Source organism: Geotrypetes seraphini, chromosome 12 (genome assembly GCF_902459505.1).
Source record: "Geotrypetes seraphini chromosome 12, aGeoSer1.1, whole genome shotgun sequence".
Classification (NCBI taxonomy): Eukaryota; Metazoa; Chordata; class Amphibia; order Gymnophiona; family Dermophiidae; genus Geotrypetes; species Geotrypetes seraphini.
This window is the reverse complement of record NC_047095.1, coordinates 92,553,035-92,578,936: the sequence shown is the minus strand read 5'-3', so window position 1 is coordinate 92,578,936 and position 25,902 is coordinate 92,553,035. Positions and strand designations below refer to the sequence as shown.

Below are 25,902 nucleotides of genomic sequence, written 5' to 3'. Positions count from 1 at the left end.
CAGAGATTTTGAAAACCCGACTGGCCAGGTGGTCCCTGAGGATTGGGTTGAATACCACTGGGATATAACTTTTGTTAATATTTTGAGTTTTTCAACTCTGAATTCACTCAGTGTCTCAAGAATGTATTGAAGAGGTTGCTTGGAGGAGGGAATCTTCTTCAATATAACATAACATAATTTTTTTTATTTATATACCGTATAAGCCTTACAGTTCAAAGCAGTTTACAGGATAGAAACAAAGCAATAGAAGTATTGTAAATAATAACATCAAGTATGATGAATTTAAACTTATAACAATGGAAAAGTAAGGGTGGAAAAAGAATAGGAGAGTTTTCTCGATTATAGAGGAAAGCACAGTTACTTACCGTAACAGGTGTTATCCAGGGACAGCAGGCAGATATTCCCACACATGGGTGACGTCAGCAGCGGAGAGCCTCAAAAGCAAACTTGCTTGAAGATCTCGAACTTTCGAGTGCTGCATCGCGCATGCGCGCGTGCCTTCCCGCCCAAACTAGGGGGTGCATCTCCTGAGAGAATCCTCAGTTCAGATATCAAGCCAAGAAGCCAACCAGGGGAGGTGGGTGGGTTATGGGAATATCTGCCTGCTGTCCCTGGATAACACCTGTTACGGTAAGTAACTATGCTTTATCCCAGGACAAGCAGGCAGCATATTCCCACACATGGGTGACCTCCAAGCTAAGTAAAAAGGGAGGGAAGTTGGCAATTTACGAAAAAAGATTTTGCAAAACAGATTGGCCAAAATGGCCATCCCTCCTGGATAAAGTATCCAGACAGTAATGAGAGGTGAAAGTGTGAACCGAGGACCAAGTAGCAGCTTTGCAAATTTCCTCAATAGGAGTTGATCTGAGGAAAGCAACAGAAGCCGCCATAGCTCGAACTTTGTGGGCCGTCACTCGACCTTGTAGAGGAAGACCAGCCTGAGCATAGCAAAAAGAAATGCAAGCAGCCATCCAGTTGGAGATGGTACGCTTCGAGACAGGACGGCCCAACCTATTTGGATCAAAAGAAAGGAAAAGTTGAGGAGAAGTCCTGTGAGGTTGAGTACGTTGAAGATAAAACGCCAACGCACGTTTACAGTCCAAAGTATGTAGAGACGCCTCACCAGGGTGAGAATGCGGCTTAGGAAAAAATACTGGTAGCACAATAGATTGATTTATATGAAAATCAGACACTACTTTAGGTAAGAATTTTGGATGTGTACGTAGAACCACCTTATCATGGTGAAAAACTGTGAAAGGCGGATCCGAGACTAAAGCTTGCAACTCACTGACTCGACGAGCCGAAGTGAGGGCAATCAAGAAAACAACTTTCCAAGATATTTAAAATGAGACAAGTCAATAGGCTCAAACGGAGGTTTCATCAGTTGAGCCAGAACAACATTACGATCCCAAACAACAGGAGGCGGTTTAACTGGAGGATGGAGATTGAAAAGTCCCTTCATAAAACGAGCAACCAGAGGATGTGCCGAGAGAGGTTTCCCATCCAGAGGTTGATGAAAAGCAGCAATGGCACTAAGATGAACTCTAATAGAGGTGGATTGAAGGCCAGACTTAGATAAATGAAGCAAATAATCCAGAACTGAAGTCAGAGGGGAAGATTTCGGTTGAAGACTATGAGTGGAACACCGAGCCGAGAACTTGGTCCACTTATGACCATAACATTGACGAGTGGACGGTTTTCTGGACGCCAGAAAGACATCCTGAACAGACTGAGAAAATTGAGAAGGATCAGTCAAGTGGAAAGGAACCAAGCCGTCAAGTGAAGAGACTGTAGGTTGGGATGAAGTAAAGACCCCTGACTCTGAGTGAGCAGAGAAGGAAAAACTGGTAGAAGAAGAGGTTCCCTGGTGCTGAGTTGAAGAAGAAGAGAGAACCAAGGTTGTAGGGGCCACCTGGGAGCTATGAGAATCATTGTGGCATGGTCCGACTTCAATTTGACCAGAGTTCTGAGAATTAGAGGGAATGGAGGGAATGCATAAAGAAACTGACCCCTCCAATCCAGAAGAAAAGCATCTGCCTCTAGGCGAAGGGGCGAGAAAATGCGGGAACAAAACAGAGGAAGTTTGAAGTTGTTGGGTGACGCAAAGAGATCCACCCGAGGAGTTCCCCATCGAGCAAATACTTGACGAAGTGTAGGGGAGTTGAGCGTCCATTCGTGAGGCAGAAGCAGACGACTCAATTTGTCTGCAAGGCAATTCTGTTGACCCTGAATATATACAGCCCTGAGAAGGATGTTGTGAGAAATCGCCCAATGCCACAACCTCAGAGCTTCCTGACAAAGGGAGTGGGAGCCCGTCCCACCCTGTTTGTTGACATAATACATCGCTACTTGATTGTCCGTCCGAACAAGGACTACTTGGTCGTGAAGGAGGTGAAGAAAAGCTTTGAGAGCAAGAAAGATCGCTCTGAGTTCCAACAGATTGATGTGACAACGACGATCTGTGGCGGTCCACAACTCTTGCGTACGGAGACCATCTATGTGGGCAACCCATGCGTATTCGGACGAATCTGTTGTGAGTACTTTCTGATGAGGAAGATGGTGAAACTGCAAACCTCTGGAAAGATTGGAAGAGAGCATCCACCAGTGGAGAGACTTCTTTAATATAGGCGTCACCGCTATGTGACGAGAAGGCGGATCTAGGCCCTGCTGCCACTGAGACGCCAGAGTCCACTGAGGGACACGAAGGTGGAGTCTTGCAAAGGGAGTCACATGTACCGTAGATGCCATATGCCCGAGGAGGACCATCATTTGACGAGCCGTGAGCGTTGACATGGAAACTACGCGATGACAAAGGTGTAGGAGGGTTTCTTGACAATTGAGAGGAAGGAAAGCTCTCATGTGAACCGAGTCCAATACTGCGCCAATAAATTGGATCGATTGAGTTGGAACCAGCTGAGATTTTGGAAAGTTGATATGAAAACCCAGACTTTGAAGAAAAGAAATAGTCTGAAGGGTCGCTTGAGTAACCCCTGGAAGAGAAGGGGCTTTGATAAGCCAATCATCGAGGTAAGGAAATACCTGAAGGCCTCGAGCACGGAGGGCTGTAGCTACCACGACTAGACTACTACAGGGTAAAGACCCTGGGGGAGGTCGCCAAACCAAAAGGAAGAACCCTGTATTGAAGATGAAGGTTCCCCACCTTGAACCGGAGATATTTGCGAAATTTCGGATGGACAGGAATGTGAGTATAAGCCTCTTTGAGGTCCAGTGAGCACATCCAATCTCCCTGATCCATGAGAGAATACAAAACTGGAAGAGAGAGCATGCAAAACTTCTCTTTGACTAGAAATTTGTTGAGAGCACGGAGATCCAGAATGGGTCGCAAATCCCCCGTCTTTTTGGGAACTAGGAAGTATCTGGAGTAAAACCCTAGATTGTGCTCGGAAGGAGGAATCTCCTCCACAGCTCGAAGGCGAAGAAGTGCCTGAGCCTCCCGAAGAAGAAGGGGGAGTTGCGAGAGACTGGAAAGACACTCTCCTGGAGGATGATCTGGAGGCACCTGAAGGAGTCGTAGAGAGTATCCCTCGCGGATGACCGTGAGGACCCAGAGGTCCGATGTAATGGTTTCCCAGACAGATATAAAAAGGGAAATGCGGCCTCCGATGGGCAGGGAGGAGTTCGGATGCAAGGCGATTGGAATGCTCACCACTGGACCGTCAAAAAGACGGAGTGGGTTTGGTTGTAGCAGGCGTCTGGGACTTCTGAGGACGCTGTTGTTGAGGCCTTCTAGGTGGAGGCCTAGAGAAAGCTGGCGTGGACTTCATAGGATATCTACGAGCCGGAGGCTTGTAAGCCCTAGATGTGGAAGGTTTTGGTTTAGGGCGTATAAGAGAGGCGAAAGAATGTTCATGTTCTGAGAGCCTTTTAGTAGCCGCCTCAATCAAGTCATCAAAAAGCTCAGAGCCCTGGCACGGTAGGTTTGCTAACCGATCTTGTAAATTGGGATCCATGTCCACTATTCTGAGCCAGGCCAGACGTCGCATGGCCACTGCGAACGCCGATACCCGAGAAGAAAGTTCAAATGCATCATAAGATGCCTGCAACATGAAGAGACGCAATTGTGAGAGAGATTGAATAATTTGTTTATACTCAGCAAGGCGTTCTCTGGGCCAGTCTGGGCAAAAGGATGACAACTGTTTCAAAAAATAATTAAAATATGAAGTGAAGACATAGTTATAGTTTAGAATTCGGTTAGTCATCATCGAATTTTGATAAAGTCTTCGCCCAAATTTATCCATAGTGCGACCTTCACGCCCTAGTGGGACTGTGGCAGACACTTTAGAAGGATGAGCTTTCTTCAGGGATGATTCCACTACTAAAGATTGGTGAGAAAGTTGTGATTTCTCAAACCCCTTGCAAGGCACAGTACGATATCGAGACTCCAACTTAGATGGGATCGCTGTCACAGAGTAAGGAGTCTCCATATTCCGCAGAAAAGTCTGCTTCAACACAGGTGTCATGGGCAGACGCAAAGTTTCTTTGGGAGGATGGGAAAGTTCCATATCCGCCAAATACTCAGGTGTGTACTTCGAATCTGAATGTAAGTCGATGTTAAGAGCCTGGCCCATGTCGAAGACAAACTTTGTAAAGGAGGAAGACTTCGACGTAGAGGCTTCCTGAGGAGAGGCAGAGCGAGAGCGAGGCACCACTGAAAAAGTTGGGGAGGCCTCGTGGGAATACTGGGAAACTGGCTCCGAACCAAGACATAAGGTAACAGAGGATGCTGCACTACCAGTTAGAGGTGGTGTGGTGGAATGTTTCCGCTTAAGACTCCGAGACGGGGGGGTCACGTGATGAGTCTGGAGTGAGCGGACGTGTTTTTCGAGCTCTCTGACCTCGGGTCTTCTAATACCGGCTTAACTACCTTTAAACTACTGGCTGGATATCTCAGCTTCCCCCGGATTTTGTGCTACGGTTGGGCGTGTGCGAGGGACAACTCGCCGGGCCGCTGGGACCTGGTATGCCGGTACGGGTAGCAAAGACACCTAAGCAGAAGTCGGCCCTATCTGGGGCTAAGATGGCGGCGTCCCCGGCTCCCGTTTCGGCGCCGGCACAGTGGGGAGAATGGGCCCAGGAAATTTCCCGCATGGTTACCGCTGCCCTAGAAGATCGCTTGCACAAACTGCAGTCGGCAGTGGAGGGCATAAATGAACGCTTTGAGACCCACGCCACCCGTATCGCAGCGGTGGAGCAGCGCATTTCCGATGGGGAGGACGCGGCTTCCCAAGATCGGGAAAGTGTGATCGCCTTGAGGGCTCAGGTGGTCAACCTCACCGGCCGGCTAGATGACCAAGAGAACCGCCAGCGGAGGAATAATTTACGGGTGGTGGGTCTGCCGGAGTTTCGGGCGGATCAGGATCTGTATAACTTTTTTCAAGTATGGCTCCCGACGCAGCTGGGCCTGGCGCCGCCAGCGGCGGGCTTTCTGTGCGAAAGGGCTCATCGCCTGGGGCAGCGCTCGGGAGATTCTAACCGTCCACGAGCAGCGATAGCGCGTTACCTGAATTGGAGAGAGAAAGACATCATCCTTCAGGCTTACAGGAAAGCCGGTCTGCTGGAGTATGAGGGGCGGAAGCTGCTGTTATTCAACGATTACTCCCTCCACGTGGCGTCCCTCCGCAGAGAAATGGCGCCCCTGTGCACAGCATTCCATCGGAGAGGGGTGCGCTTCGCGCTAGTCTACCCAGCGTCTCTGCGTGTCTGGCGGGAGGGAAAACCTCACACCTTCCCTGATCGTGCGGAGGCCCAGCGCTACTTGGATTCCCTGCCTGTGGCCGACAACGGAGGAGCCCCTGCGGCTGCTCGGGTGGTGTGAGCCGCATGGTCGGGGCGTTCTGCATCCAGTTTTTTGCCTCTTGATTTCCTGCCTGCTGGCCGGTGGAGTGGACTGTGGCCTTGCGATTCCTGATGCCCTGTTGGCTGGTCTTGGCTGGCGTGAGCGGGGGAGGTTGGAGGGACTGGGGACTGGTAGGGTTGGGTGTTTTTGCCGTGCTCCCTTGCTGTTGAGATGAGGGCTGGTCTGGTTTCACGGTTCCCAGCCTTCTTCCTCTCCTCTCTCTGGTTGTTGTTTGCTTTTTCAGCTGGGACTACCTGGGCAGTGTTGTTTCTTGCTGTGGGGGGTGAGCTTTCTTATTGTACATCTGTCAGTACTCTCTCTTTGTTTTAGGAGACCCGGGGTTCTTGAGTGCTCTGTAGGGGATTTTGGGTTGCTTGTGGTTTGGGGTGTGCTGTATATTGTTTTTTCCCTTTCCTTATTCTATTATGTCAGGGGTGGGATTTTTGGGGATGATTGCGGGGATTGTTTCTCAGGGGGGAGGGTGTGGGGCTGTTCCCCATTTTTTCATTCTGTGCTGGGGGGTTCTGGGGATGGCTCTGGGATAGTGTTCTTTCGGGGGGTGGGTTGTGGTTGGAGGGTTGGGGGGGTTGGGGAGGGGTTAGGGGGGGGGATGTTGTGTTTGTGTGTGGGGGTGGATGGCTGTGGTTTGGATGGGTTGTGGAGTAGACTGTGTGTGTGGGGGTGCAGCGATCCCGGGGGTGGATGTATTGGATTCTTTGTTCTGAGCTCCTGCTTGGGGGGTTTCTGGTTCTCTGGGTTCCAGATGGGAGGCCTAGCTGGGGGGCAGCCCGTCTCTACTATTTTCAGGTATACTGTTCTTGCCTTTGGGACATTTTTTCATTATGACTAAGTTGACCATATCTACTTTAAATGTAGACGGGATCCATTCCCCTATTAAGAGGAAAAAATTGTTGTCGTGGTTCCGAAGGAGGGGGACGGATATCGCTTTTGTGCAAGAAACCCATCTTTCGGCTACGGAGCATCTCAAGCTGCGGCGAGAATGGGTAGGCGAGGTCTGTTCGTCCTCCTTTGGAGCCAGGAAGCGAGGGGTTGCCATTCTTATTCATAAACAGTTGCCCTTCCATGTTCATAAAGTTCTCCAAGATCGTGATGGCCGCTATGTTATTGCTTTGGGGGAACTATGGGGTCATAAGTGGCTATTGTGCAATGTGTATGCTCCTAATGTGTATAATCATAAATTTTTCTCGGATTTGCTTGCCAAGATAGCCATGTATCCTGAGTACCAACCGGTGGTAGGAGGGGACTTCAATATTACCGCTGATCCCGCACTGGATTGTAGCCCGGCTAAGGGTGGGACCAGGGACCACGGAGCCAAGGGGGTGAACTTTTTGCTTAGCCAGTTGCAGCTGTTGGACACTTGGAGGATTTTGCACCCTGCGGAGCGTACTTACACTTTCTATTCGCATCCCCACAATGTATATGCCAGATTGGATTACTTGTTGGTGTCGCCCTCTCTGCTCTCCAGAGTGTCTGGGATTGATATCGAGGAGGTTCCCCTGTCGGATCATTCACCAGTCGTCATGGAGCTTCAGTTCACGTCGGACCCTGGGGAACGCCACTGGAAATTTCCATGCTCTCTCTATCGAGATCTCGACTTTCATAAATTTCTTCGGGAACAGTGGTTGGAGTATAGTTCGCACAATCATACCGAAGATGTTGGTCCAGTGACTTATTGGGAGGCCTCCAAGGCGGTCCTGCGAGGGTTTATTATTGCTTATCTGTCTCGTAAACGGCGGTCACTGGATGCGGAATTGTTGACTCTGTCGGGGGAGCTTCGACAGCTGCGGGCGCGCCATTGTACTTCTCTCTCCCTGGACGACAAACTACGCCTCTTGGACGTTCGGCGGCAGATCGATGCCATCCTGACGCAGAGGGCTTCCCGCGATATTTATTTTCAACGGTATAAATTGTATGCCTGGGGAGGTAAGACAGGGAGGTTGTTGGCTAATTTGGTCCGGCCTCCGCGTACCAGGCAGGTTATCCTCTCCATCAGAGACCACAAGGGTACCTGTTACACGCAGGAGCGCCAGATTCAGCAGCAATTTGTTCACTTTTATGAATCTCTGTATGCGAATAGACCGTTCTCGGACGCTGACCGGGATGCTTTCTTTCAGGGGCTTCGGCTCCCTCGGTTGACGGACGCCCAGTTGGGACAATTGAATGCCCCTATTAGTCCCGAAGAAGTGCAGATTGGTATCAAGCAGCTTAAGTTAACTAAGGCACCGGGCCCGGATGGGTTTGGATCTGAGTATTATAAGATCCTGTCGGATCAGATCTCTCCGGCTTTGGCGGAAGCGTTTAATGCACTCTCTGAGACTCGCGGTTTGGGGTCTCCTAATGTGGCCCATGTGGTGCTTCTGCCTAAGCCTGGCAAGGATGTGGCGCAGGTGGGTTCCTATCGACCTATCTCCCTCCTTAATCAGGATGCCAAACTCTTTGCCGCTCTTTTGGCACGTCGTTTGAATGTCTTTTTGCCGCTCTTGATCCACGAGGACCAGGCTGGATTTGTGCCAGGGCGTTACGCGTCAATGAACTTAGTTAGAGCCTTGATGGCCCTCCATTCCCGGCGTGGCCTGACTGGAGAATCGGCTATTGTGGGCCTGGACATGGAAAAGGCCTTTGATAGTATCTCTTGGCAATATCTCTTTTGGATTCTGCGGCAGTTTGGCATAGACGGTGCTATTCATCATTGGATCAGCAGCTTATATATCCAGCCACAGGCCAGGCTGTTGGTTAATGGTCAGTTTACTGCACCGTTTGCTTTAGGTAGGGGGACGCGACAGGGCTGTCCGTTGTCCCCGTTGCTTTTTGTGTTGGCTATTGAGCCTTTGGCGGCTAGGATTCGAGCTGATCCGGATATTCGGGGCATTCATATTGGAGACCAGGAGAGTCGCATTAATCTTTTTGCCGATGATATTCTTCTTTATCTGGATGATCCCCGGAGGGATTTGGGGCGGGTTCTCGCCTTAGTCCGGTCCTTTGGCGATATTTCTGGGCTGCGAGTTAATTGTGATAAATCTGAACTTCTTCCTTTGCGGTCTACCCGAGTGGAGGCTTGGCACGCGAGCCTTGAAATTCCACCGGTGAAGGGGCCGATGCGATATCTGGGTGTATATTTAAGTCCTGATCTCAAGCTTCTGTATCGCTACAATGTGCTCCGTCATTTGGAGGAGATTCGGCATTTGTGTGAGAAATGGAGAGAACTTCCCTTGGGGGTTTGGGGTCGTGTGGCTTTGACTAAGATGGTCCTCCTTCCCAAGATTTTGTATCCGTTGCAGGCTATCCCGATCTGGGTTAATGCTAAGGAGGTGCGTTTGTTTCGTTCGCTTATCTCCTCTTTTGTTTGGCGTCATAAGCGGGCTCGGATTAGCTCTGCTACCTTGGCCTTGGATAAATATAGAGGTGGTTTAAACCTTCCTGATCTTCGCTATTATAATGTGGCCGCTTTGTTCCGCTTTATTCATGAAGGATGGTCGGGGTGTTATAAGTTCTCATCCCAGAGTTGGGTGGAGTCGTGGTGTGCCCCTCATTCGGTCTTGTCTCTTTTGCATATTCCATTGTCGGTTATACCGGGAGGGGGGGCTAAGTTTGCATATCTCTTGCCTATGAGGCGGGCGTGGCGGTGGTGGAGACGGCGGCAGGGGAAATCTCCGGCTGCATCTCTTTTGTTGCAGTTATATGGGAACTCTGACTTCCCGCCTGGAGTGGGACACGCCTGGTTCCGGCAGTGGGAGCAGAGAGGGGGAAGAACACTTCATGATATTGTCTCCGTGGGGGGGGGGGCGGTTTCCCTCTTTTGAACAGCTGCAGACCCACTGGCACTTGCCTAGGACTCACTTCTGGGCTTATCTCCAGGCCCGGCATTATTACTTCTCTCTTGCCCGCCGCTGGGGGGATGCTTGGCTCAGTGGTCCCTTGGATGTTCAGTTTTTTCAGGTCTCTCCAGCTTCCAACAAATTGGCTACTTGGTATCGGATCCTGAAGGCCGCTTCGGATTTGGGCTCTATTGACCGTTTGGCCTCCCGGTGGCAATCGGAGCTCGGTATTGCCTTGGACCGTAAGGCCTTTCTTGATCTCTTTGCCACCGTGCACGCCATGGGGGGTTCTACGGACTTTAGGGAAATGCAATTTAAAATTTTACATAGGGCTTATTTATCTCGGGCTCAGGGAGCTCGTATGGGCCTTTGGGAGGACGCAGTTTGTGGTAAATGTAAGCGTTTCGTGGGTACCCTAACTCACCACTTTTTGGAATGCCCTTCTTCGGCTATCTGGCTGCAGGTTCTCCCCTTTTTGGAGCGCCTTCTACACCGAGCTATACCATGGTCCTATGGGTTTCTGCTCTTGGGGGATCAGCGTGAATTGATTGAGGGGGGGCTCACGTTCCCTCAACGCAGGGTTCTTTACATGGCTGTCTTGGTAGTAAAAAAGCTCCTGTTGCAGCATTGGGTGGACGAGTCTGTTGCAGCCTTTCCGCATTGGCTGGCTCGGTTGGCTATGGTGGGGCGTTATGAGCTTCAGCGTCTTCCCAAGGCTGGGAGTTTGATTCACCGATGCCTTCGGGAGCTGTGGCAGAAGGTGTTACAGCTCTGCTCCGGCTTGGAGTCGGAGGGCATGTCTTCCTCTTCTTGATTTGGTTCATAGTGGGGGGGGTTGCGCTTTCTCCCTCTGTCTTCCTGTTTCTGCTTTTGCTTTGGCGTTTGTTTTTGTTTTTGATCTTTCTCGGGTGGCTGCACCGGTGTGGATGTAGGGGGGGAGGATTGGGTTGCTTGGATGTTTGGCTGCCTAGTGGTATGTGTGGGGGATGCTTGTTGTGGTCTGGGTTGCGTGAATGGGATTGGTGTGTGTTTGTGTGGTGGGGTTTGGTATTTTAAAATGTCAATTGTGCGGGGAACCCACACATGGGATTATTGCACTGCGGTTCTTTGTTGTTCTGATATCCTGTACTGTTTTTGGATACTTTGCTTTCTGATGTTTCACTCGTGGTTGTGTGTTCCTTTGCTGTTGACAATAAAGATAATTTACAAAAAAAAAAAAAAAAAAAAAAAAAAAAAAAAAGACTCCGAGACGGAGAAGTGCGCGGAGTACGAGGTTTTTCTAAAGGAGACCGTTCCCGAGGCAAAAGCCTCGAAGGTGGGGTCCTCGACCTAGAATGCCTCAATGAAACAGAAGAGGCAACAGTACTTTGAGAGCGAGGCACGTGCTTTGAAGAATCTGAAGGCCTCAAGCTCCTCGAGGAAAGGACCTTCGAAGACTTAGAGCGGTGCTTCGATCGAGGTAAAGACCGCTTAGAGGCTCGGTCAGGCGAAGAGTCCGAGGAAGAGACTCGAGATCAAGACCTGCGGCGAGGTGACCGCCGACGAGGCAGAGACTGCTGCTCAGGCTGGACCTGTGAAGACAAGGTCGAGGTCGGGACCAATTGTGCCATGATTGAGGAAATTTGCGTGGTCAAAATTGACTTGAGCATGTCCTCAAACATAGGGACAGAGACCAAGGGACTCAGAGTCACGGGAGGTCTCGTGCGTTCCTTTGAGGGCGACCTCGGAGGAGAGTATTCCCTCGATTTGGAAGCACGTTTGGAGGACGGTCTCGAAGACGGAGTCGAACCTGGAGCCCCAGGTTGCGAGGTACTAGACTCCGTTGGCTTCTTAGGATTGGTACCTGAAAAGGAAGCAGGAGACTTACCCCCCAGTCCAGGCTTCGAGGACACCGAGGAGGCCTTCGAGGCCGAGGACCCGGAGGTCTTCGAGGCCGAGGCCTGCAGATTAGGCGAAGTCGAAGTCTTTGTACTCGAGGCTTGTCCCGAAGTGGAGGGTTTCACAGATGCCTCGGCCGAGGCTACCGCTTTTTCGGGCTCCATTCGAGGGAAAAACTCGAAGAACCTGTCGCAGCGGCGTTTAAAGGCACGAGGTTGAAGAGTGAGGCAGCGAAGGCAGTCTTCGGGATGATGAGTCGTCCCCAAGCAGAGCATACACCGACTATGGGGGTCAGTTATGGAAATAGTCCTGCCACACTGATAACACCGTTTGAACCCGGTAACAGGCCGGGACATAGAAAGGACAAAGTCCATGTCGAGAATGAGGGAGAGAGGCCTAGGCCTCAATCTCCCAACCCGACGCAAATAAACAAAAACTAAAAGTTTTACTTTTTTTTTTTTTTTTACAATTAGAAACAAAATGAAACACAGCGACCGAACAGAAATAAAGACTACTCAGCCGCGGTGAAGAGAAGGCACAACGCTACGGGAACTAAGTCGACAAGTCTTCTCAGCTCCGCGGAAAACGTTGAACTGAGGATCCTCTCAGGAGATGCGCCCCCTAGTTCGGGCGGGAAGGCACGCGCACATGCGCGATGCAGCACTCGAAAGTTCGAGATCTTCAAGCAAGTTTGCTTTCGAGGCTGTCCGCTGCGGGGCTCCGTTGCTGACGTCACCCATGTGTGGGAATATGCTGCCTGCTTGTCCTGGGATAAAGGATGTTATTAAATTAGGATAATTTAATTTGAGAAGAAGAATGTTTTTTATTAATATTCCTTATTCATTTTTAAAACTTAAATTGAGCACAAAAGATGATGTATTTACATAAATTAATATCATTACAGAACAATATACTTAATAGAATAAAGACAAGACTTATTTTCTCCCACCTACTTTTCAATTTACAAACACCTCATAAAATACTTGTAATCAATCCTTCTATATTTCTTAACAAATGCCAAAACATATCCCCCTCCCCAGATGTGCATGCTTTCCCCAATTTATACAAATAAATCAATCTTTACAATATTTAGTTAATGGTTCCCAAACTTCCATAAATTTGTTATAATAACCCTTCTGAATGGCCATAAACTTTTCCATTTTAAAGATATAACATAGGGATTCCCACCAGAATGAATAATTTAATCTATCCCAATTTTTCTAATTCTTTAAAATGAGCTGCATGGCAACTCCTGTCATTATAAACAAAAGTTTGTTATTTTTTGCCAAAATTTGACTTTTTGCCCTCATAGATGTTCCAAATAAAATGGTATCATATGAAAATGCCACTGGATTTTCTAATTATTAACCTGATCCCAAATCGATCTCCAGAATTTTAATATCAAAGGACATGATCTAACATCCCAACTTCCAGATGACAATGCCAACATCTATTAGATTTAGAACTATCTACTCTATGCAAACGAACTGGGGTCCAAAATACTCTATGTAATAAGAAAAACCATGTTTATCTCATAAATGCAGACATTGTCCATCTCATCCTCCAAGACCAAAGAGATTGAGAAGCAGATTAGTTGATTCCAATCTGGATCTTTTGAGCTGCCTGGTAGGCTAGGACCTTGGATAAGAATCTCTTGTGGGTAGAACCTTTAACTGATGGAAAAGTAAAAAATGACTGAGGTCTTGTGGTACACCCAGATATCTGCTTGCCCAAAAGTGAAAGTATTGGGAAAGCATACAGAATGAAAGATTAGGTTACTTACCTCGCTAATCTTCTTTCTTGTAAATATCCTCTGGAATCTACACCATAGGGCAGGGGTGTCAAAGTCCCTCCTCGAGGGCCGCAATCCAGTCGGGTTTGCAGGATTTCCCCAATGAATTTGCATGAGATCTATTAGCATACAGTGAAAGCAATGCATGCAAATGGATCTCGTGCATATTCATTGGGGAAATCCTGAAAACCCGACTGGATTGCGGCCCTTGAGGAGGGACTTTGACACCTGTGTCATAGGGTTATTTATCTCTTCTAGCCCTAAACTGTAGGGAACTTAAAAACGGTTTCTAGCCCCTCCCTCTGTGGTCATCTCCTGTTACTCTCCCTGGAATTCCAGTCAGTATACAAGCCAGGTAGACTTATATCACAAAACAGGAAACAAAAGAAAATAGAGAGAGAGGGGGTACAGGGACTCCCTGCTACATAGCAACTCTGCTCATGAACAACAATATCAATACAATTAGAGCCCTAAGGCCAAGCTTTACATAAACATCAAATATGAGCATTAGACAAATTGAAAACAGCACAAATTTGGTTAAAGGAGATACAGCCTGAGGTACAGAGGGGGACAACCACCCGGGGACCCCCAAATCTGACAAAGTGAACAAGAATGGAATTCTTAGTGAGGCTGGTCAAGACAGAAATCCAGCTTACCAGTTACTGGGCAGGTGACCTGGGAATTGAACAGAAAAACTGGTTGGGTATGTAGGTTCCAGAGGATATTTACAAGACCAGCAGAGGTAAGTAACTTAATCTTTCATTCTTGTACAATACCTCTGGAATCTACACCATAAGGACATATCAAAAGAGTCCCAGCACATCGAGGGGGGGGGGAGCTCGGTGAGCCCACCACCAGGATTGAAGCCCCAAAGCTGCATCTTGCTTTGCCACCAAATCAAGTGGCAGAGAGTGAAAGTGTGAAAGTGTGCAGAGAGGCCCAAGTGGCCTCCCTACAAATCTCCTCAGGAGAAACAGCTGTTGATTCGGCCCAAGAGGAAGCCATTCCTCTGGTAGAATGAGCCTTCACCCGAAAGGGAGGCTTCTTCCCCGTTGACACATGGGCAGCTGCAATCACCGCATGGATCCATTGAGAGATGGTAGCCTTAGAAGCAGGCCTACCCCACCGGGCAGGACCCACCAGCACAAACAGATGGTCTGAGAGATGAAAATCATTAGTGGCCTCCAGGTATCTCAGAAGGAGATGCTGCACATCCAGAGACTTCAAAACATGGTCCTTGGACTTGGAGCCCGATGGAACAAAAGCGGGCAACTGGACTTCCTGATTGACATAGAATGCTGAAACCACTTTTGGCAGAAAAGAAGTCACTGTTCTCAAGAGGACCACAGAATCCATGATATGGAGAACAGGATCTCTGCATGAAAGAGCCTGAAGCTCCGAAATTCTACATGCAGAAGTGACCACTATAGGAAACAAAGTCTTGATGGTAAGATCTTTCAGAGAGATCTGATCCAGAGGTTCATAGAGCGGACAAGCCAGTGAGTGGAGAACCAAGTTCAAATTCCACATAGGACAAGACAGCCGCATAGGATGCCTCAGCCTCCCCACCCCCCACAAGAAGCAAACAGCTTCCGGGTGAGACGACAGAGAACACCTGAGAGCAGGGGGACCGAAAGACGAGAGTCCCACAATCTGAACATGGAGCGAAGAAACCGCAACTCCCTTCCTGATAACAGCTAACAGGAAGTCCAAGACCTGTGCTACTGAAGGGGCCGATGGATCCACCTGACTCCATTTCAAACCAAGCCTGAAAGCACCTCCAGGCTTTCACATAGGCTGACACAATGGATTTCCGCTTACTCTGAAGAAGCGTAGCAATGACCGCAGATGAATAGCCCTAGCTGGTAATGTTGCGCTCTCAATAGCCAAGCCATAAGACCAAAGTAGTCTAAATTTTGGAGCGCTATGGGGTTCTGCATGAGCAGTCATAGATGACAAGGAATCCACAGACCCCTCTGCATGCTCAGTCACACCAGGTCTGTGTACCACGGTCTTCTGGGTCAGCCACGTGAGAGGCCACTCGGCACAGAACATGCCCTATCATGGTCCAAGGGGGAAAGACATAGAGGAGCTTTGCCCAAGACTGTACCATGGCGTCCAACCCTTCACTGCTGATCTCTCGGCAGCAGCTGAAAAATTTGTCTGCCTTACGATTCCTGGCAGATGCCATCAGATCGAAGGATGGACGGCCCCACCGCCAGACTATGGACTCGCAAGCTATCCTGGACAGGGACCATTCCCCTGGGTCCAGAATCTACCAACTTAGAAAGTCAGCCCGAACGTGGTAGACGCCCGCCATATGGGCTGCAGACAAGGCCACCAGATGCCTTTCCACCCAGAAAAAGAGCATCCAAGCTTCCAGGCTCAGTGGGGGACTCTTCGAGCCTCCCTGGCAGATGACATAGGCTAATGCCATTGCATTGTCAAGGAATACTTGAACAGCCTGCTGATGGCAACACTACTGAAAGCACAAGGCCAGCCAGATCGCTCACAACTCCAGGTGAGTGATCGATCATCTATTCTCCAGAGCATATTACTGGCCTTGCGTCAGGGCAGAACTGCAAATTGTGCCCCAGCCAGCCAGACTTGCGTCAGTAGTCAGAGTCATCCAGATGAAGACTCTCAGAGGAAGCCCTGTGTCCAGAGTCACCGTAGTCAACCACATGCTGCTGTGGGCTATTGCCGTAGTCAGCCACAAACTGCTGTGCATACTGCTGTGGGCTGCTGCCGACCAAGGAAGCGGCATACCCAGCGAATCTCGCTGGGGATTCCAATGAGCCAAAGGAGGCTGCTGAGGGGGTCGGAGCCATGCTCTGGCCCATGGAAACACAACTATGGTCATCACCATGAGACCCAAGACCTACAGAACTGCCAGGCTGATGGAGCCGGAACTGCCAACATGGCCTGAAAGAAACTCTGAAACCTGAGCTTCCCAGGATAAGTACATAAGTAGTCGCCTCCGCCGGGGCAGACCAGAGGTCCATCCCGCCCAGCGGTCCGCTCACGCGGCGGCCCATCAGGCATATTGCCTGAGCAGCGGTCCCTGACTAATTTTATACCTACCTCTACACTTATCTCTAAACCTTCCACTGCTCTTATCTGTACCCCTCAATCCCTTTTTCCTCCAGGAACCTATCCAGGACTTCCTTGAAACCATGTACTGTGCTATTTCCTATCACGGCCTCTGGAAGGGTGTTCCATGTATCCACCACCCTCTGTGTGAAAAAGAATTTCCTTGCGTTTGTTCTAATCAGGGAGAAACACCTGGTTCCTGGCCATGTGAAACTGGACTCCCAGGTACTCCAAGTCATGTGTCGGTTCGAGGTGGCTCTTCTGTTGACTACCCAGCCAAGACGCTCCAGCAGTTTTACCACCTGAGGAACATGGGCAGCTCCAGTAGCGAGGGGGCTCTGATCAGCCAGTCATCCAGGAACGGATGGACTAGGACACTCTGCGAGCGCAAGAATTTGGGAAAGGATCAGGGTGCCAAGGCTAAGCAGAAAAGCTAAGCCCCTACAGCTAAGGCTGTAGGAAATGAAACTGGAATTCCAGGGGGAATAACAGGAGATTACCACAGAGGGAGAGGCTAGAAATTGGTTTCATGTTCCCTACAGTTTAAGGATGGATGAGATATACAACCCTATGGTGTAGATTCCAGAGGGAAAGTGGGGCAAATTAATGGAAATGTGTATGATTGCAATGTGCTGTGAGAGTACAGCAAACTGGAAACAAATGGATATGTGGTACAAACAGATGAAAGACTGGGCTTCATCAAATTGGATCGATGGAAAAGCTCACACTGCGATCAAACAGGATCATTTTGATAGAGATAGAAAAGTGTTGGATAAAGAATATGTTAAGGAACTGTTTATACTGGAAACAACAGGGGGCTCCTGTGGGGTCCATGAGAAATGTATGTCATGGTACATCGGGGTACAAGAGGTTGCCTCAGCATAGAGAATCTGGGAGAAGACTGTGTAATTATATAGTATGTAACACAGTATATTACAGCACACAAAGAGCTGTATTTTCTGCCAGAGTTGTACCTGCACCTGTCTATGACATGTTTAAAGTGTGAAGGTACCCCTCAGTCATCTAGCAGTCCAACTGATCCTTTTCTTGGCTTCTTGCTTCTAATGTATCTGAAAAGGTTTAGTATTAGGGGCATTTTAAAAACTCTAAGAAGTCCAAAAAATGGTATAAATTGGCACTTGGACATTTTTCTCAGCAAAATGTCCAAGTGCCAATTTTCAAAACCATCTTTCTGGACATCTTGCAAGGCATCCTAGATGCTGTGCATCCAAAACAAAAGGGGGCATGTTGGAGGCATGTTCGGGGCGGCCTTTGGGCTGGCTTAGACTTGGACATCTTGCATTAATAATCAAACCTTTCCCAATACAACATGGACAGAATTTAGACATTGTGAGCTAGATCTGTTTTAAAAGCGTCTTAAGTGCCAAAAAGGTACCCAAATTGACCAGATTATCACAGGAGGGATAAGTTATGATTCCCCCACACTCCCTCCAGTGGTCATTGACCCCCCTCCTACCTCCCCCAAAATCTGAATGAAATAGTACATGCCTGTCTCTAGAACAGCCAATAAAGTATCACAATGCTGGACTAGTGCAAACAGTTTCACATAATAACTTTGCTTTATGCATATTTCATGAGTATGCCTCAGCCCCACCACTCCTCCACTGTGCTATCTTGTGACTGCGGGGAGATTTATGTGGCACTTCATCACCGGCTGCTCATATTTTTGATCTGTGAAAATTCTTCATGCATTCTTATAAAAGAGATGTTATCTTCTAGTGTAAGAGTAATGTAAATACTTAGCTTGTCAGCCAACGTCTGGGAGTCTAACCCTCTAGAACAGCAGCACCTGGTAAGCCTGATGAGTGGGCTAGTAAGCAATAAAGAGAAGGACCCAGGCCTATAAGTCACTCTAACCACTACATTTATGGTGGAAAGTGTGGGCTACCAAAACCTACAAAAATCCTACTATACTGCCATATAGATGCCACCTGCATCCATAAGGGCTATTGGGATGGTAGACAGGTAGGATAGTAGATTTGGGGGGAGTTTTGGAAGACTCGGCATAAATTATAAGGGGTATATGGTGAGATGTACATTTGGCAACCTTTATGTGAAGTTTACAACAGTGCCCTCTAAGGTGCCCCACTGTGCTGTTGTTGGCCCCTCCCATGTCCGAATGGTCTGGATTTGGACATTTTACACTTGGACATTACTGCGGTCAAAAATGGTGGATAAAGTTGGATGGTTCAGTAGACTCTCAATTATCCAGTAGATGCCGGATAAATGTAGTTTCTGGTTGTTTGAGAGTTATAGTTAAAAATAGGCCTAACAATACTATACCCCATACCATACTTTTCTGGTCTGAGTCACACTCTCTTCCTCTCTCTATCATCCCCCCACCCACACTTGTAGGTCCAGCATCTGCTCCTTCCTTCTCACCCTCCTTTCTGGTCTGGGTCATTTTCTGTCCCACACTTAAGTCTTCACACACTTATGGGTCCAGTATCCATCCATCTCCCCTTCCCTACCCTTAACCTTGCAGGCCCAGCATTCATGTCCCTTCCTCCCCCCAACACTTTTGATACACCTCTACCTCCCCCCCCCCCCCGTGTCTGCCCGTCCTCCGTGCAGGTAGAGCCGTTATTTCTTACCTGCACTCTCCTGAAGCAGCAGCAGCCAGTCAGCAGAGCAGCGCTGTAAACAGGCTGCTTATGGCCAGCCCCGGCAGGGCCTTTCCTCTGCTGCGTTGGAAGTGACATGGCAGAGGAAAGGCCCTGCTGGGGATGGCCGCAAACAGCCTGTTTACAGTGCTGCTTCTGTTGACTGGCTGCCACTACTGCTTTGGAAGAGCACAGGTTAGAGATATCAGCTCTACTGCATAGAGGGAGAATGGGGTGGGGGGGGAGGGGGGTTTGTCAGGCTGGAAAACAGAGATGATTTTGGAGATTGTCGGGTCAAAAGAACAGAGATGATTTTGGAGGTTGTCGGATCAGGAGCGTGTGAGTCAATTTTTTTTTTCTGTCGGTTACTTGAGAGAATGGTTGAATGCTGGTTAATCGGGATTCTATTGTAGTAAGGTTGGACAGCCTGGCAACCAAGATGTCTAGGTAGGCGATTTTCCCAAAAAATTTGGGCATCTAGTGGTTTTGCTGGTTTTGAAAATGGTTGTCTTTGGACGTCTTGCAGAAAATGACAAAGTCTGACTTAGATGTCCTATCAAAAATGGCCCTCCACATGTTTTTACCTCTAACACAATTTTCTTTTCAGGGTCTCTTTTTGCTTTCATTATCCGCGCATTGCATTTGACTTGCTATTCCTTATGCTGTTTCCTATTATTTTCAGTTGGATCCTTCTTCCACTTTCTGAAGGATTTTCTTTTAGCTCCAATAGCTTCCTACACTTGTTAACCCTGTCAGCTGTCATTTGATCTTCCTTCCTTCTTTTTTAAATACATGGAATATATATAATTAGAGCTTCCAGGATGGTATTATTGAATAACATCCATACCTGATGTAAACTTTTGACCTTCGCACCTGTTCCTCTAAGTTTCTTCTTACCATTCTCCTCATGTTATCATTAGTCTCCTTTTTCAAAGTTCAATGCTACTGAATTAGATTTCCTGTGTATACTTACTCCAGAGATTATGAGGGGCATTTTTATATGACATATAAATCCAAGTTTAGACATCTCGCAGAAAATGTCCAAAAACCAATAAGGAAAACAACCCATTTTCAAAACAAAAAAATATAACTTTTGTTTGTCCTCAGTGCATCTATCTTTTTAAAACATTAGAAAAACCCATCTAAATGAAAACCACACATACAAAAAAAACAAACATTGGGACTTAGGAGGGACCAGAATTCTTAGCAAACTGGCCACACAGTCATCCCAGCAGAGCAGTGGGGAATCTTAGGGGGAACTGAAATGAACTTCACATAAAAGCTCCCAGGTACACATCTCACCATAACACCCTTACATTGTAGAATGAGCCATCTAAACCTCACCCACAACCTACTGAACCCAATTGTATACCTCCCAATAGCCCCTATGCCTGCAAGTGTCACCTCTATGTCAGAGATACCATCAACAACTTCTATCCTATCAAGCAGCCTTATGGGGCAAAGACTTAGATAAACTAATTACACACACAAACAACTATGGAGAATTCAGGAAACACCTGAAAACATACCTGTTCACAAAATACCTAGGCAACGAACAAGGACAATAACTCCCCTCGTAATCACTCCCCAAATCTGTTCTTGTAAACTGTTAACCCCAATCACTAACTTCCAACCCTGTGCAAACCGCAAGGTACTTCACGACCCTGCAATACATAACTGTTGTTATTATCATTAATGCTGTTACTATCAGATGTACATTGCAATATTCTTTGCTGTAAACCGCCTAGAAGTCGCAAGATTGTTGGCGGTATATAAGAATAAAGTTATTATTATTATTATTACAGTAGATATTTGGTGGACTCATACTTTATACCACAAGTGTACTAGCTAGAGTGGGATATGGGCCTGGGTCCCCTTATCCTCAGTCCACTGTACCAACCACCAGGATACATCAGAGATCTGCTTGCTGCTCTAATAGGACTGGCTATAACATTTGGAGCTGTCATACAGGTTGGTATGCACTATTTCATTCATAGCATTGGTGGAGTGGAGGATCAGTAATCAATGGATGAGTTAAGGGTGAACATGCCTCCAGTGGTCATCTGGTCAGTTTAGCCACCTTTTTGGCATTTATTCATTAGTAAAACTGGTCTAGCCTCATACGTCCAAGTTTTGCCCTGGATGTTTCCTGTAATGTTCCATTATTGCAGAAAAATATCCAAATCATAAGTCTATCCTAAATCCACCCAAAACATGTCAACACACCCCCTTGAGATTTAGACACATTGCAGATGAACAGCACAGAAAACCGTCTAAAAATGCGTTTTGAAAATGGCAATTTGGACATTTTAGCAAACAAAATTATACTTTATGTCATTTTTGGGATGGGTTTCTTCTTTGAAAATGAGCCCTATATATTTTTGTATAGAGATCCTCTGTGTATACCACATATTTTTAAAAATTTGCTGTTTTTGACCCCACCGTCTCCACCGCCAGGCATCCATCTTATTCATAGTGATTATGTATTGAGAATTTGCTCAGAGGAGGCACCCTGTATTGTGGAGGATATCAAGGGTCTTAGGGGAAGATATGTCCTTCCAGAAACACCTTATAAAGAAATGGGAAGAATATTTAACTAATAATCAGCAACATGGTGATACCTTTTCGCTTATGTCCTGTAGAGTAACCTTCTATCTATACCCTGCAATCCCCTTCGCTTCCAGGAAGTCATCCAGTCCCTTTTTGAAACCCAGTATTGTACTCTGTCCTATTTAACTCCTTTGGAAGCGTGTTCCAGGTGTCCACCACCCTCTGAGTGAAGAAAAACTGATAGCAATATTTTCTGAACTAGAATAGATGAGTCACTTGAACAGGTATTGGTTCTTAGTTGATTGGAAATTGATGAATCAAAGAATTCTGGATGAGATAGCTCCACTGACCTCAGAAAAATGTTCCCTTAAAAATACAGCTACATGGTTTAATGAAGAAATTCCCATTGCTAAAAAAATTTATAGGAAGTTTAAAAGAAGCTGGAGTTAATAAAACAAACAGCTGAGAAATGGCAAGATTCAGTGAACAATTATAAGACTTTAATATGTTAGATTAGCTTACTGCTCTTCTTTTGTTAGGCAGGACAATCTTGATACTAAAAAATTATACAAATTGATGAAGCAATTGGTAAATACATCAGACATATTAACAGTGAATGAATTTCCACATACAGCCATAATTTAGCACTTTAAGGGTAAAATTGACTTGACTAGAAAATCTCTATTTTCTCAGAAATCAATGCCGATAGATTTTGATTCCTACCTTTTAACAATTGACACAGGAATTATAGCAGAAATTGTCCCAATTTCAGTTCTCTACTGCTGAGTTGTTAAGACATGTCTAGAGACATTTGCCAAGTCACAATATATTTTGGACAATTGCCCAACTCAGTTGATGAGGAATGCATCAATGGAATTTATACTTCATTAACCAAATGTCTAACAATTTTTTTTTTATTATCTCTGGTAGTTCTTCTAAGGAGACTGGTAATATGAGGGTGGTTTGAAAAGTTAAACAACATGGCTCCATCAAGGGTTACATACTTAGTCCAGCAAGTTTCCAGTTTTTTTGTAAGCTATTTTTCCTACGATACAAAAAAAACCCAAAAGGAAACTCGCTGGACTTAATGGCAACTATGTTGTTTAATTTGCTTTTTTACCAAACTTTTCAATCCACCCTCATATAGTAACAACTCATTCCAAAATGGGCCTAGTTTAAAGAGAAATGAGATAATAGACTAGCGACATCTATACCTCTGTTAACCAAGGTTATGGAGAGGACTGTGGCAATTCAGTTGGTGGACCTGGGACAAATAGAATATTCTTCATATCTCTCAGTTGGAATTCTGAAGTGATTTAGTACAGAAACAGTTTTAGGGATATTATTATCAAATGTTAGATGGGAAATAGGGTCTCATCGATGAAATTTGATATGTCAAGAGCTTTTAGCATGGTAGTTCACAAATGGTTCCAGAACTTCCTGAGAAATCGGTCATATCAAGTAAAGATGTCTGCTCCTTGGAGCCCTAAATGTGGAGTGTCATCTGTTTTGCCTACTCTTTTAAATATGCTTGTTGCTTCTTGGAAAAAAAACTTTGGGGTCCTTTTACTAAGGCGCGCTAGTGCATCTTAGCGCACACTAAATGCTAGCGCGCCTTAGTATAAGGATCCCTTTATGAATTGGGTTTTTACTCATTCAATTATGCGGATGATATTACAATTTATATTCCATTTAGTGATAATCTCCATGTTATAATACTCAGGATTAAATGGGGTCTTAACATATTAGAATCCTGGGCAGCAGCTTTCAAGCTGAAGTTAAATGGGGGACAAAGGGGAGGGGGGAAAGAAATTCTTCATTCTGAGTAGCCCATTTAACATATTTTCCATTAAAGAACTGGAAGTTGGTAATACTGTTTACCTACTAGAAACACAGTTAAAAATTCTAGGAGTGATTTTGGACAAGTTTCTTTTAATTTTGGCATTTATAATACACTTAACTGTCAAATTCTAGAAGAAGAATAGGCAAAGTGAAAAAAAAACAAACAAACCAACATTTACAAAGAATGCACTGAGGCCTCCTTTTATCAAGCCACGTTAGGGTTTTTTATTGCTAGCCAATGCGGTAAAAGTTTCAAAGCTCATAGGAATTCTATGAGCGTTAGAACTTTTACCGCAGTGGCTGGCAATAAAAAACCTTAACACAGCTTGATAAAAGAGGGCCTAAACATACAGAAATAAATTAATAGTGATTACTCAATACAATAATATCACCATAGGACTCTCTAATTTACATTTAAAGCTTGATATTGGTCCCTACCTAGTAATTAATCATAGATGGCAGTAAAGATGTATACTGAGTATAGTGAGTACTAAATTCATGAATCAATCTGTCCATCATAATATTTCTTATAAATAACCAGATTTTTACTAATTGGCAAAAACTCAGAGTCTGACATCAGTTTGATTTCTAAAGGGAGAGAATTCCATAGAATAGTTGAGTTGAAAGTCCTTCTCAAACGATACTCCTGATGGGAAGGTAGAACTAGTCTTATATCCTTTAGGGATATTAAGACCCTTTTTGGTTGGTAGGGGTACAAATTTTTATAAGTAGTCTGGGGCTAGACTGTAGATACCTTCGAAGGTCATAGTCTAGAGTCTGAATTCAACTCTTGCTTTGCACTGAAGCCAGTTCAGTTTTATCAGGAAAGGGGTGGCTTGATCATACCACTGTCCTCCTGCTATTAATTTAGCTGCTGAATTCTCTACAATTTGTAAATTTCTCAAAAGTTTGTCTGGAAGCCCAAGTACATGTTATTAAACTAGGCTTGTGATGCATGCAAAATTGCTGCAGCCTGAGAATAATTTTAAAATAATAATGGAAAAATATTATTGGGTGGTCCTGCTTAGACAGCACCATCAAGTTGCTTCAAGATTTTTTTTTAGTCATATGTCCCAACATAGAAGGAAACACAGATTGAGTACAGATCTGACACAGAACTATAGGAGAGTGGGATGCAGTCTCAGAAGAGGCTGTGTTGTCTGTCAGTAGCTCTTACTCTCAAACCCACCAAGGGTAAAAAGTCACTAAGAATTCTGCTCTGTCTTAAGACCTCTTCTCTCTCTCTCCATCTCTTCCTTCGGTGCCTTGATCTCCTCCCATGGCTTCCAGTATCACCTATGTGCTGATGATTCCCAGATCTACCTTTCTACACATGAGATTTCACCTAAAATCCAAGAAAAAGTATCAGCCTGTCTAACCGATATTGCTGTCTGGATGTCCCACTGCCACTTGAAACTAAACATGTCCAAGACTGAACTGCTCCTCTCCCTCTGTTCTCCGTCTCTGTAAATAATAATGTTATTGATCCTGTCTCTTCTGCTCATAACCTTTAGAGTCATCTTTGACTCTGACCTCTCATATTTTACCCACATCTAACAGACTGCTAAAGCCTATCATTTCTATCTCTACAACACAAAAACAGAAAGTGAAGCTAATGTTCTGGATCACCAAAGTTTATTCCAACAAGTGGGCCACTTGATAAAAACAATCCAGCTGACAAATTATGCAATAATAATAATAATAATAATAATAACTTTATTTTTGTATCCCGCCATACCCGGAAGAGTTCTAGGCGGTTCACATCAATTAAACAAGGTTACAAGTGGTTTACAGCAGTTGAGCGGGGTTATGAGCGGTTCAATAACAAATTGATCAAAGTTGCCAGGGGGGGGGGGGGTGAGGGAAGGATGTAGAGGGGAGAGTGGGTGTTAGATAGAAGGGGCGTTGGGATCCTGGTCTTGGAAGAGGCGGGTTTTGAGTAGTTTTCTAAAGCCGAGGTAGTTGGGGGCCTTGAGGGCCATTTGGGATAACCATGGGTTTAGCTTAGTGGCTTGGAAGGCGAGGGTTTTGTCGAGGAATCTTTTAGAGTGGCAGAGTTTAAGGGAGGGGTAGGCGAATAGTTGGATTCTGCGGGAGTCCTTGATGCTGTGATTTAGGGCGAAGTGAGGGATGATGTAGCTTGGGGATAAACCAAATACTGTTTTATAGCAGAAGCAGGCGAATTTGAATAGGACTCTGGATTCTAATGGCAGCCAATGGAGTTTGTGGTAGAAAGGGGTGATGTGTTCCCATTTTTTCAGGCCGAATATGAGGCGGACAGCAGTGTTCTGGATCATTTTGAGTCTCCTGATGGTTTTTTTTTGTGGAGCTTAAGTAAATGATATTGCAGTAGTCCAATATGCTGAGGATGGAGGATTGTACTAGCAGGCGGAATGAAGTTTCGTCAAAGTATTTTTTTATGGTGCGGAG

The 25,902-nt window shown here is 46.2% G+C and overlaps 1 protein-coding gene across 4 annotated transcripts in view; it reads right to left on the bottom strand.

Moving 5' to 3' along the window:
• ANKRD45 (ankyrin repeat domain 45) overlaps positions 1-25,902 on the bottom strand; it is a 105,426-nt gene that overhangs the window by 75,970 nt on the left and 3,554 nt on the right. The window lies entirely within an intron of this gene.